This window comes from Triturus cristatus, chromosome 5_2 (genome assembly GCF_964204655.1).
Source record: "Triturus cristatus chromosome 5_2, aTriCri1.1, whole genome shotgun sequence".
NCBI lineage: Eukaryota > Metazoa > Chordata > Amphibia > Caudata > Salamandridae > Triturus > Triturus cristatus.
In genome coordinates this window covers 1,061,300,376-1,061,312,630 of record NC_140588.1, presented here as the reverse complement: position 1 = coordinate 1,061,312,630, position 12,255 = coordinate 1,061,300,376, and the positions used below count along the sequence as shown (strand labels likewise).

The window sequence follows — 12,255 nt, the reverse complement described above, 5'->3', positions numbered from 1 at the left end:
GCAAGGGTGCACCACAGAGCAAGGGTGTACCACAGTGCAAGGGTGCACCACAATGCAAGGGTGTACCACAGTGCAAGGGTGCACCACAGTGCAAGGGTGCCTGTGTTACAGCCAGGATTGTTTTTATGCTGCAAGGGACATCTTCTTGCATAAAGGTGATCCTTTTCCCTCTTTCTACTTGTACTACAGAATGCAGCACACTTCGAAAGTTAGAAAAAACTAGTAGAATTAAATATTTCTCCTCGTTACGCTTCTCCTGGGAAGGTGTAGCATTTTCACACATTTCCAGGTGTACTAGTGTTGATAAATCTAGGAATGCGCCCAAACCATGGGTGGATGCTTGGGAACACCCACGCTGCACCCATGGAACACCTCCCCATGGCAGAGGAACACAAGGCAGCGACTTGCTCTGCCTTGTGTTACTCCAGATTTACTACGCCACACAGAGACACGCAAGGTGGCTCCGCGCGGCACAGTAAATGTCACTTAAGGGCGTGCGATGCCCTTGTGCCACCTTGCATGACGCAAGGGCAATGGAATACCTTCGTAAATCTGGGACAATGTATATATGCACTTCCTATGAAAGGGATTCCGGAAGCTAGACATGTTCTTTTGCCTGGCCCGTGTTGCTAAATCTCACACGTGGATACCTTTGGCTGATGTTTCTACATTCTAATGTAAGATCAGCTCTAAAGAATTGTCTTTCAAATACAACCCTCCAAGAGTGGCTGATGGCTATGAGAGTTGTACATTCCTAAAAACATTTTTAGATGAATAAATTGTTAATTCTGTATGATATTTCTGAGGGTGTTTTAATTTAGTAATTTTGTTGATCTTGTTAAGATCAATATGAAATTTAGAAAAACTGAAACTTCTCATCTATCTACCTGTCTAAGGGCCTGATTTGGAGTTCATAGGAGGGATACTCCATCACAAACATGACTGGTACCTTGTTTGCTGTCTTACAAGTGCATTATATGCAATGGCACTTTTAATACTGTAAATGGGATATCCGTCACATTTGTGACGAAGTAATCCATCTGCCGAACTCCAAATCAGGCCCCAAGTCTCTATCTATATATCCATCCATCTGACTCTACCCAGTGATGCACCTGTGCGTCGGCTCATCTATCCCTATTTCTTTATAAAGCTATCTGTATCTGCATTTATTTATCTAACAGTCCATCAACCTATTAATCTAGCAGTTTCTCCATCCATCTACCTGGCTGTCCATCTATTCGTCTACTAATGGACCTATTTGTCTATTTTCCTGTCTGTCCTTTTATATATCCATCTACTTATTAATCAATGCATCTTTTTATCTGTAGTCTCTCTGTCTATGTCTACCCAAATATAAATCTATCTATCTATCTATCTATCTATCTATCTATCTATCTATCTATCTATCTATCTATCTATCTATCTATCTATCTATCTATCTATCTATCTATCTATCTATCTGTCTGTCTGTCTGTCTGTCTGTCTGTCTGTCTGTCTGTCTGTCTGTCTGTCTGTCTGTCTGTCTGTCTGTCTGTCTGTCTGTCTGTCCTTCCGTCTATCTATCTAGTCTATGCATCTATGTATTTAATCCTGTGGCAAAGTAAGCAGGGGACCGGTGTCTGGGCGTTGCACTGCGGAAATCAAAAAAAATAATGGGGGATGCTTGAGTTAATCCCAGCCACTGATAATTACTCAGGACAATAGGTGTGCCCAGGTGTGGGTCCCACACTTACTGTGCCACAGGAATCCGGCTGCACCTCACTGACGAGGCCCAAAAGGCTGCAGCTGGTCTGGGGTTGCTTCTTTCCTGTTCAGAGACAACCTGGCCAGGACTGTTCCTAGGGGAGCAGGACCAGGTGTGTTCAGCATGAGGGTGGTTCTTGTCTGAGTGGCATAGAGGGCAAAATACAGTGGTATGCAATGTGGCCCAGGGTAGCTACCAGTGGCTGATACTGAGTTCAGCATTCGCCCCATCACCTTTCTGTTTTACTCTGTGCAGGGACTGGAGAGGCCTTGAAGGAAGAAAAGCCCAGAGCTGGAATAGATGGATGAAAGCGACATCACATTATATACAAACTGGAGCTCCAGAGAGGTGGGTAGAGTCAGTGTGGAGGACAGAGGTGGGGCCAGAGGGCCAGTTGGCAGGGAGAAATGGAGGAAGGAGTGAGACAGTGTGTCATGGGCCCTAAACAAAGAAGGAAAATGCCCTCACCTGCACTTTCCTTTTGATTGGATAGTTAAAGTCAGCCATTATCAGGGTGCAAGTGGCACCTCAATTCCCTCCAACCCCCCCGGGCCTTGGCGTCTCAGCACCTGCCACAGTAAAGCCAGCCCCGCCCATGGCCGGAGGTTGGATAGAAAGGGGTCTCAGGAAAGTGCAGCACCAGTGGTGGAAGGTGTAGGACCAACGAAGAGGCAGAGGCCCAGAGTTAGAAAAAAGACAAGGGAAAGAAAACAGAAAAGGACAGAGAGAGGCATAAGAGATGCAAGCTCCGGTAAAGAAGGAAGTGAAGCCATGTCTTTATCACCATACAAAGGTCTGCATGAGAGCCATGTGCTCCAAGACAAACCGGAAAACTGGCGGTCCTGCCCAGTTTTAAAGTAAAAGGCAGACATATTTGGGGTCTTGTGACCCCCCCCCCCCTACCTCCCGCCCCCTGGGTGAATGAGTTAAAGGACCTGGAAGACAGTGAGGTGGGATAGTCTAACGCGTGAGGAAGTGCTCCGCAGGGACACAGATGGCCAAAGGCGACATCAAGTCAGCAGTCCAGCTGCTGCCTGGGCACCCGGAGGACTTCAAGATGCTGGCCATGCAGTCTGGAGGAAAGATTTATGTGGACAGGGCCATGCTGATGGGGTGTTTGGTGCGGTGCCATGCACAATACTTGAGAGGGTCAGCATATTTTTGCGAAGGGTATTTCAGTTAAAGGTGGCTTCAGTACATGTCACTCATCCTTTGCAGAACTTCTCGTTTCTGGGCAGAAAAGGGACAAGAAGGGAAGTTCAAGGGTGTGCAGAGAGCATTCAGTGACCAGCAGACCAGCTGAGAAAGCCTCTCGGCTCGGAGGACACTGATGGTTCTTCCGAAAAGACCATCCGTACAACATCAGGATAGTGGATAGGACTAAGGTGGTCCCCTACATTTTGTGGGTGATTCTTTTTGCAGATACATTTTAGTGAAATTGTAATGGCTTGAGAACCACATCACATGGTGCCTGCTCCCAGCTCACCTGAGGTAGAGGTTTCTGATAATGAATGGTCTACCTTATCCTCTTACCAATGGGCAAACCAATTGCTCTATAATAAGGTACATTTATCACATGGACAGAGCCTAGTATCAAATCCAAATAATGGGTGAATCGACCTCCAAACATAGCAGCCTCCCGGAGGCAAGCAATGGACAAATGTACACTCCAGATGAATGAAATGAGACCATGCCCATCAAGACTCACACATGCGTCATGCTCCCCACGGATGCATAACAGGATCTAGACAACTACTACCCAATATAATCAGTGCTTAATTTGTAAAGATATAAGTGCCAGTGCTCACTGCAACTTGCACTAACCATTGCCCCTGCTAGCGCTGCAAAGGATACTACAAACTCAACTACTAACCATCACACTCCTACAAGTGTGACAATTAAGATTAATTCAGGCTCCCAAAGCTATAAGAATGGCTTGGGTGGGAGGTATTAGCCATTTGTTATGTATATTGAATGAATATACAACTGCTGTGCTAATCTGTAAATAGGACAGACAGCGCCACCATTTGGCAGACTGTCATAAGCGCCGGTGTTGACTATTCCGTGCCTGTGCCGAGCACTTAATACCACTGGCTCAAATTAAACAGTGAACAAAACCCTTCACTAGAGAACACATATGCTTGTTAGACCCGGGATCCCTGGTTGGCTGAGGTAGGTACCTTAGGCCAAATAGGAACCCTCGTTTCCACGTCAGGGAAAGGAAGGACACCTTCTCAGATAGCCCCGCTCACCTCCATGGTAGCTTGGCACGAGCAGCCAGGCTTAACTTCAAGGCAAATGTATAAAGTATTTGCAACCATGCTCACAGCAACCCAATGATGACACCACAAATGGACTCCACACGAGTATCATAAAAATGAGTATAAATTTATATAAAGAGATATACGATAAGACCACATGAAATAAATCCAACATATGTGTATTTGTAATATTCCTCCTGGCCAGTTGTTAGGCCAGCCAGCCCTTGTAAGTTCTGACAATATTAATAAGCACTTCTAAACATTCCACTGCAGTCCTACTGCAATACTATGCAGTTCGTAATGCTAGAATCAGGCACTTTGCAATGCAACAATAATGCAGTTCGTAATGCTAGAATCAGGCACTTTACAATGTAACAATAATGCAATGTGTAACGCAACAATCAGGTACTTCGTTATGCAGAAAAAATGCAATGCGTAATACACTAATCAGGTAGTTCCTTATGCAGGAATAATACAATGCGTAATACACTAATCAGGTAGTTCATTATGCAGAAACAATGCAAGGTAATACACTAATCAGGTAGTTCATTATGCAGAAATAATGCAATGCGTAATACACTAATCAGGTAGTTCGGTATGCAGAAACAATGCAATGCGTAATACACTCCAGCACCGATCACGGTGCCTTAGGCGGTCTCTCCGCCACTTGTGCTGACTCGCAGTCAGCCTCTGTTAACAGTAGCCCTCACACGGGTATGGTGTAAACAAAGAGTGCAGCTCCGCTCTCCGGCCCCGCCACTGCCACTACTTTGGCAAGTACGGGCTGCGATACAAGCCGTAGCAGAGGCTCGCGCTGCAGGAATGGGATAGGCTGAGAGCGTCTCCCTCTGAGCCCGCACCCCGCCCCAGGCGTTGACACACGTTACCTGGGGGGCTCAACCTCGCTCTCCTCTCCCCTTCCAGCGACTTGGGCCGCCGATGCAATCTTTGTGAATTCCAGGCAGTGGGACTCGGGCCCTCCCTCGATGAGGTTGGTTTGAGGTCCCGCTCTGGCAATGGTGGGCTTGGGCCAGCAGCTCAGCTCCTCTGGGGCACCCGGTCCAGGCTGCTAATGCTATGAAGATTTCAGGCTGCAAAAGGGCACACGAACACAGCGTCGCTGAGACTCACTTGAGCTTCGGGTGCACGATAACAGAGCACTCCACACGAAGGTCTCAGGCTGCACGAAGCACACGCACACAGCATCGCTGAGACTCACTTGAACTCCAGGTGTCCTCGATCACAGGGCACTTCTTACGAGGTTATCAGGCAGCAAAAAGCACACCCACACAGCATCGCTGAGAAGCTCCTGGAAACTTTTATATTCCTGAGTTTCTGCAACAGGGAGCCAGCTCACCTCGGGTCCTTGGGGATAAGTTACTTTCGGACACAGCACACAGCAAAGTCCTTTCAAGCAGGGGGACACAGCACACAGCAAAGTCCCTTTAGCCTCCCCTTGGTTAAAACAGCAAACTGCAGGCCAACCCCAGAACACAGCGCAAGGTTCAGTCCTTTCCTTTAGTCTCACTCTCTTCAGTTGTTTCTTCCTTGGCAAAGGTTCCTCTTGACCACGAAGGAGCTTCAGTCTTGTTCAAACTTGGTCAATCCATTTCTCCAAAGTTCAGGGGCTTCAGCTCTCGTAGTTATACCCCTATATGTCTTTGAAGTCTTTGTGTTCAGGGGGGCATTGACCCCTGTTCAAACCAGTTCTGGGTGCCTCCTTGCCAGTGACACCTTCTTCCTTTGATTAGTGGAGGTCTGGATTCTCAATCACTCAACAGGAGATGGGACCATTGTTCTATGGCAGCAACCCAGGCTTCGTCACCTCTAGGGGCTATTCCTCCCCCTACACTCTAGAAGAAGGTCAGCCTGTTGCTGTCTCACCTCCTCCCCTGGGTCAAGAAATCCCCCAGATCCTATCACTTTCAAATCCAGACAATCAATGCACAACCAGGCAGAGACACACAGAAATGTTAGAGCACAAAAACCCGGCCACTTCTAAAAGAGTGGCTTCTAAACCTGCAATGCAAAAACCACCTTCATAAAAAGATGTGTTATTACATTGTGAGTTCAGGCACACTAAACTTCACCTCTCCATCTTAAGCCTTTGGGAAGATAGGCTGGAAACCATATTACACAGCCTCCCCATTCTATCTTAAGGGCAAGTTGGCCTTTCAACAGTGAAAAACAAAATGAAGATTATTTCACTGTCAAAACATGGTACACACCTTAGCACATGTCCTACCTTTCAGATGCACTGCACCCTGCCCAGGGGGTACCTTGGACCTACAATAGGGGTGTCTGATGTGCATAGAAAAGGAAGGGTAAGGTCTGGCAAGTGGGTGCCCTTGTCAGAACAACATGGCAGTTTAACAAACTGTGCGCAGGTACTGCAGTGGCAGACCGGAGTTCCCTCTTTAGGGCTACTTGTGTGGGTGGCACAATTAGTGCTACATGCCTACTAGTAGCAGTTGCATTACCAGTCCTGGCACACATAGTGCACTTTACTAGGGACTTTACTTCGACACTGATTAACAGTGGCAAAGTGCCCAAAGCATCTAAGTTGGCGACACCATGTCAGAAAAAAAGGTCTAGGGGGAAAGCAAAAGGTTTGGGGAACTTTAGCCAAAAAAAGGCCAAGTCCTACAATGCTGTTAGCCTCAGGGAATAGCATCTGTTATCATGCATACCAAAACCACATGAGGTTTAACGCTTAACAACACAGTCAATACCACGGCTGTGTCGTTACCACAAGTTCCATTACAACCCAAGTTATTACAATGACTTGCTTAGGGAAGCACTGGACTTTGGAATAATTTAAATTACTATTCTAACTACAGTCGGTGTATCAGTAGGGAAGATGTTGGACTTAAAATCGAACACCAGTCCAACACCGTATTCCCTAAAGCAAGTCGGTGTAATGACTTGCGTTGTAATAGAACTTGTGGTAACGTCGCAGTCGTAGTACTGACTGCATTGTAAAGGCAGTATGTGATAATGCCTGCGTTGTAATAGATGTTTCCGGCATCAGGGCATTTTTTTGAATGAGGACCCGAAGGAGCAGCAATCCTATTTAACAGGGCGTCCTTAGAAGGCTTTAATCACTACTGAGTGTATTTGTATTAGGATATCTGTCCAACGACAATGTTCAGAGTAATTAATATACACGGGTTGGATTATAAAGTTGCTGACACCCTGTCTCGTTCGCAGTGGAGAAGGTTCCATTGGTTGGCTCTGGTTATGGACGCCTCCTGACATGGACGTCAACCACGGAGAATGAGGATGCTCAAACTGGAACAATCATTGTCAATATTTACCAAAACATGCTGATCACCTTATTCTAATGTGTGCATGGTGGGGCAGTGTGGAGACCTGTGGGGTTCAAATGTTTGCTACAAAGGAAAGGGGATGTGGTATTTTTCTGCTTAATGTCATGACAAAGGTTGATCCCTGTGAGGACCTCTAGTAGGGTAGCAGGGAAATGCTCCATGGTAGGTGTTATAGGGGCAACAAGCCCAGGAGCTTGGCAAAAGAATGAGTGTGGAACGGGCAAGGAAGGGAGAGACAAGCTGGAGGAACTGCATGTCAACAGTGGTAGAACTGAGAATGTGCCTCACAAGAGTGAGATGCAGCTGTTTGAAATCGGTGTTAGACAAAGGCTGTGGTGCCATTTCAAGAACTCGAGTTAAGAGTAAGAAAGGCCTACATTAAATCAGAGAAGCCTTGGATGAAAGGGTAGGTGACTGTAGGTGATGCTGAGTAGAGATGGAAACTGATCTGGGGCACATTTTAAGGAAGCCCAGGGAGCTGGAGGCCACTCTTTGGTAAATGCATAGATCTCTGGTCATGTCGCGGTCACAGCCGGGGCCACCATCAAAGTCCAAGGATGCGGCGTGCTCAGTGCTGGGGGATTTCTGGAAGAGCTTGAGACTTCCACCTAGAACCTTCCCTCTATGGACCCTGCTTGTTCCAGGTCAGAGCATCGCCACTTAGGGCCATGGCAGGTCTCAGAACAGGGGCCACAGTCACTTCTTTGGGGGTAATGGGGTATCCCTGATTAAGGGTTGGGGGAACTCTACATTAGATACATGGGGCTGACACACATCTTGTTGGGGTCCTTCACTGCCCTGGAGGATAGTGATAGGGTCACCAGTGGTTGACAATAGACAGAAGACCCCTCCCCCTTGCAGATTGTACTAGCCCTTCCCCTCAGCCCTTTAAAAGATCCTGTGCCATGATCCTGTCCAGTGGCTTGATAGCTCTACGATGCCCGTGGCTAGGTTGCCGCTTAATGCATACTCACATACATCGATACATACAGATCAGTGACTTAAAGCCAGAAGGGGTGTGCCTGGGGTTTTCAACAAGATCAGTTCAGGGTTCAGTGCTTGGTGCATGAATCAAACACACCCCAGGTTTGTAGAGAGGGGGAGGGGCACCTGTCAGTGATTGGGAAGGATGAACCTCTGGGTAACATGCTGGAGGTGTGCACAAAAAGAAGGATGTGATAATTGCCGAACAAAAGTAGAGATTTGTTTTCAGGTGTAGGTTCAATACTAATAAAGAAACAAAGTCCCACACTTTCCAGGATCCTGGGTAGGTCACTGGAAAGCTACTATGTTAAAGCCATTTTTGTTTTTTTACATAGTTTCATCTTTTTGCGCCGTTTCCTTAAAGCCTTTGTCATTTCTGCTCCAGATCAGTGTGAAATAACTCTTTGTTCTGCTCTGTCATTGGGTGCTCTTCAGAGTCTTGACCCTTTGATAGGGTCAGGGGCAGCCGGTTTCCTGTGTTCAGGGGTCAGCACTGACAGACTCATTCATAGTAATGGACAACTCAGTGGCCAGTAGGAGATGGTGCTCCTGTTTCCAGAGGGTCTCCACTCTCCTGGGAGGTGGGTGTATCCACACCCCGACATCAAGAGGAGTGTGGCATCAACAGGAAGCTAGCCCAGTGATGCAGAAGGATGCACTGACCCTGAAGGCATAGGTGGTGAGAAGATGAGGAAATTGAAAATGAGGGTCAGATACACCCCGGAATCCTATAGTGGACACTGTTGAGGGATCCACCTAAAGTCAAAATAGATGCTTAGATTTCAGGCCTTTCTTTACAAACAACGGCAAAGAAATCCTATAACACACCTTTTCAGTTTTCCAATCCACAGCCCCGCGAGACAGCAAAAGCACTAGGGGCAGTCGCTGTTTTGAAGAACTTTCTGCGGAACGAGTCATGTGATTCACAGAAGTCACCCATCTCCTTTCAGAGTTTGTCAACGCAACTCACTTCACTTTGTCTCATAGTTCTACAACTGCATCCTTGGAGGTTTTTGGGTCTCAACTACCAAACAGCTTTTAGCTGTTTCTAGGTGAAAAGCTTCTTACAGACCATGCCCACAGCTTACAGAAGGCTTAGGGTTTTCCCACAGCTTGCTATTGGTTTGCTTAAGTGTAACTTTAATTTGCCTGCTTTGTATTTGATGGATTGACTTTCTCTTCCTGTGTTTGTCCCGCCTCTGGAGCAAAGCCTCTGTACCATTCTTTAGATTGGCTGACTGGTATCTTTCCAGAGCTCACAGTTACGAAACAACTTTTTTTCATTCAACACGCTTTGAGAGTTCATGCATTTTCTTACTCTATCCCTTGTGTGATGCTTCCCCCATATACCCCTCTTCCCTCTAGCCCTTGTGTGATGCTTCCCCCATATACCCCTCTTCCCTCTACCCCTGTGTGGCTCCCCACACCTCCCAGCTTGTCTGTAAAAGCCAAACAACAGATGTGTTTTTCCAGGGTATGACTAAAGAGCAGACCTTAAAGGGTTGTGTTTGCTTTATCCCTTATGTTCCACATATTGTACAAAAGCTCATGTGTTGGCTCACAAAGGCTTTTATGGTGCTGGGGGGGGGGGGGGGGTTGGATGTTGCACTCAGTTGGCGTTTGAGTCAGAAGGAATAATTAGCATGACTGAAAAGGAGATGCCTCTTCTCCTAGGGGCCCATAAATCTTCTCCATGGGCTACTGCAGAGGACCAATTGGCTGGAGCAGGTTTCATACCTGAGTCCCCAGTGAAGTAAATAAAGGGTTTGCCAAGCATTTTGTTTTAACCCCTTTAGCGCGTCATAGAATCCGCCGCGGTGCGGACGTTTACGTGCGCGGGCGGGGCCGCGTCGGCCAACAGACGTGCGCAGCACTACAGAGGTAGTGCTCGCGACGGCCGTTGGCCGATGCACGCAACGAACGGGTTAACATGTCCTTATTGTTTTTAAATTCTTTTGAGAATTTCCTGAGTGGAAAGTATTTGAAATGTAAACTGTTCTATTTATAAAGATTGAAAACATTGAATTCAGTGTACAGTTTTGAGATACACAGTGGTATAAGTTTGCTTTTTGTCCATTTTTTTGATTTGTTTTCTTTTTTTAAATAATGGTTTACAAAAAAGCATTGGCAAAGCCAGTAGCTTGGCACTCTCAGAAAAAAGGCAAGACCTGTTTCTTTGCCAATGCTTGTTCTTAATTAGTTTGAGTTGTAACATACCCTAGGGCCTTCCATTGTGACCATTCTAACACCCCCAGTCGTTCTGGCTTGACAGTAAATCTGGTTGCTACAAGTGTGTCGGTGAAAGTGTCTCAGAGCCATGCATGGTTAGCCAGGTGTACCGAAGGTCCACGGTAACTCGTGTCCCTGTGCTACACTGCAGGAAACGAAACTGCCCCTCCCTCCCCCCCACCTTGGTAGAGTTCATTTCAAGATGGTTAATAAGGAACAGTATATGCAGTGCCTCCCAGTGGCGTAATGCAAAATGATACCCCGCCTCCCCCAGAATGGACTCGATGTAGGCCCCAGACGGTTGGCCCCCACCCCCCTACACTGCAGGGGCCTGATCGGTAAAGCAGAGTGGTTTTCCCGAGCGTTTAAGTATTTCTTATTCCATGCCATTGTACGCATTCTGCTAGACATGCAGTGGCATGTCTTAGAGGGTGAGGGGGGTGTGATATTCCAGGCCGCAGGGCCTAAGGTGGGGAGCGCGGGGGCACAGCAGCGCGGAGCGGCAGATAGAGATGCAGGCCACACATGGGATACAGTCGGAGACCTCGCCCCCGAGCGGGCCGGCTCCCTTTATTGGCTCCCGCAGGCCACGCCTGGCCTGCGGATGACGTGCGGTCGGAACACTGGACCGTCAAACATTACATCCCTATCCAACTTTATCCAAAACAAAACATTCCCCCCCCCCTTTTACAGAACAATATCATTACACCCAGCTTGCACAGGTATACAGGTGGTGTTACTTGCGTGTCCCTCGTCCGCCGCCTCTGGATACCCCTCAGCAGGCAAAGTCTCTCAGTCTCTGGCTGGGCCCTGGGTTGGGTCTCAGGTGGTATCTCCTGGGCGAACTTCGCAGGCATGGACTGGCGAGGGGTCCGCCGGCCGGGGTAGGGCTGGCCGTGGGGCCCACGATGTCCTCGCCCCCCCCGGTGTGGTGGGGGGTGGGGTGGCTGCCAGTCCTTCCGTAGCGGTCATGGGACGGTCCTGGGGTATCTCTTTGAACCACGAGACGTTGCAGGATACTTCTTCGCCTCCCCTTTGGGCGGCGACCATGGTCCCCTGATTGGCGGTGACTGTCCAGCTCCCAGGTTCGTAGTTGGTCCTGAATTTTCCTCCGGGACGGCGGTCCCGTAGAAGTACGGTGGCCCCCGTGCGGATTGTTCTTTCGGTGGCGTGCCGCCGGTGATTCGCGTGGTCATTTCGGCGGGTCCAGCAGTCTTGTGTTTCCTCCTCTCTCAGCGGGGGCGGCGCCCAGCCGGGACACGTGGGGAGTAGATCTCGTCGCGGGCCATGGAGCATCAGGGCCCATGGACTCCTCTGGGTGGTGCAGTGGGGAGAACTTCTGTACTCCCGCAGGAACTCGTGGAGGCGTTTCTCGGGGTCGGCCTGTTCCACCCCTGCGATCCGGAACACCTTGTTCAGTGTGCGCATGAAATGCTCTATGTCTTCATTGGCCTGCGGCCATTGGGGGGTTATGCGTCGATGGCGTATCCCTCTCTGTGCAAGGAACGTGGCAAATTCAGCTCCCTGAAACGGCGGTCCGTTATCGCTGCGGATTTCTTCCGGAAATCCGAACATGGCAAATGTCTTTTCAAGAATGGGTCCCACCTGTGCGAATGCCGTGGACGACACTATCTCCACTATGGGGTATTTCGAATACCCATCCACGAGGACAAGGGTGTGTTTCCCCCCCGGAAAACTCCCGAAATCT

The 12,255-nt window shown here is 48.4% G+C and overlaps 1 protein-coding gene and 1 long non-coding RNA gene across 2 annotated transcripts in view; one reads left to right on the top strand and one right to left on the bottom strand.

Moving 5' to 3' along the window:
• Nucleotides 1-12,255, top strand: part of LOC146829666 (uncharacterized) — a 102,995-nt gene that overhangs the window by 9,221 nt on the left and 81,519 nt on the right. The window contains exon 2 of the long non-coding RNA XR_014962033.1: nucleotides 2,000-2,092. This is a non-coding gene — a long non-coding RNA (uncharacterized LOC146829666). The remainder of the gene's footprint in view (nucleotides 1-1,999; nucleotides 2,093-12,255) is intronic.
• Nucleotides 1-12,255, bottom strand: part of NALF2 (NALCN channel auxiliary factor 2) — a 679,874-nt gene that overhangs the window by 596,848 nt on the left and 70,771 nt on the right. The gene's annotated exons all lie outside the window — the stretch shown is intronic.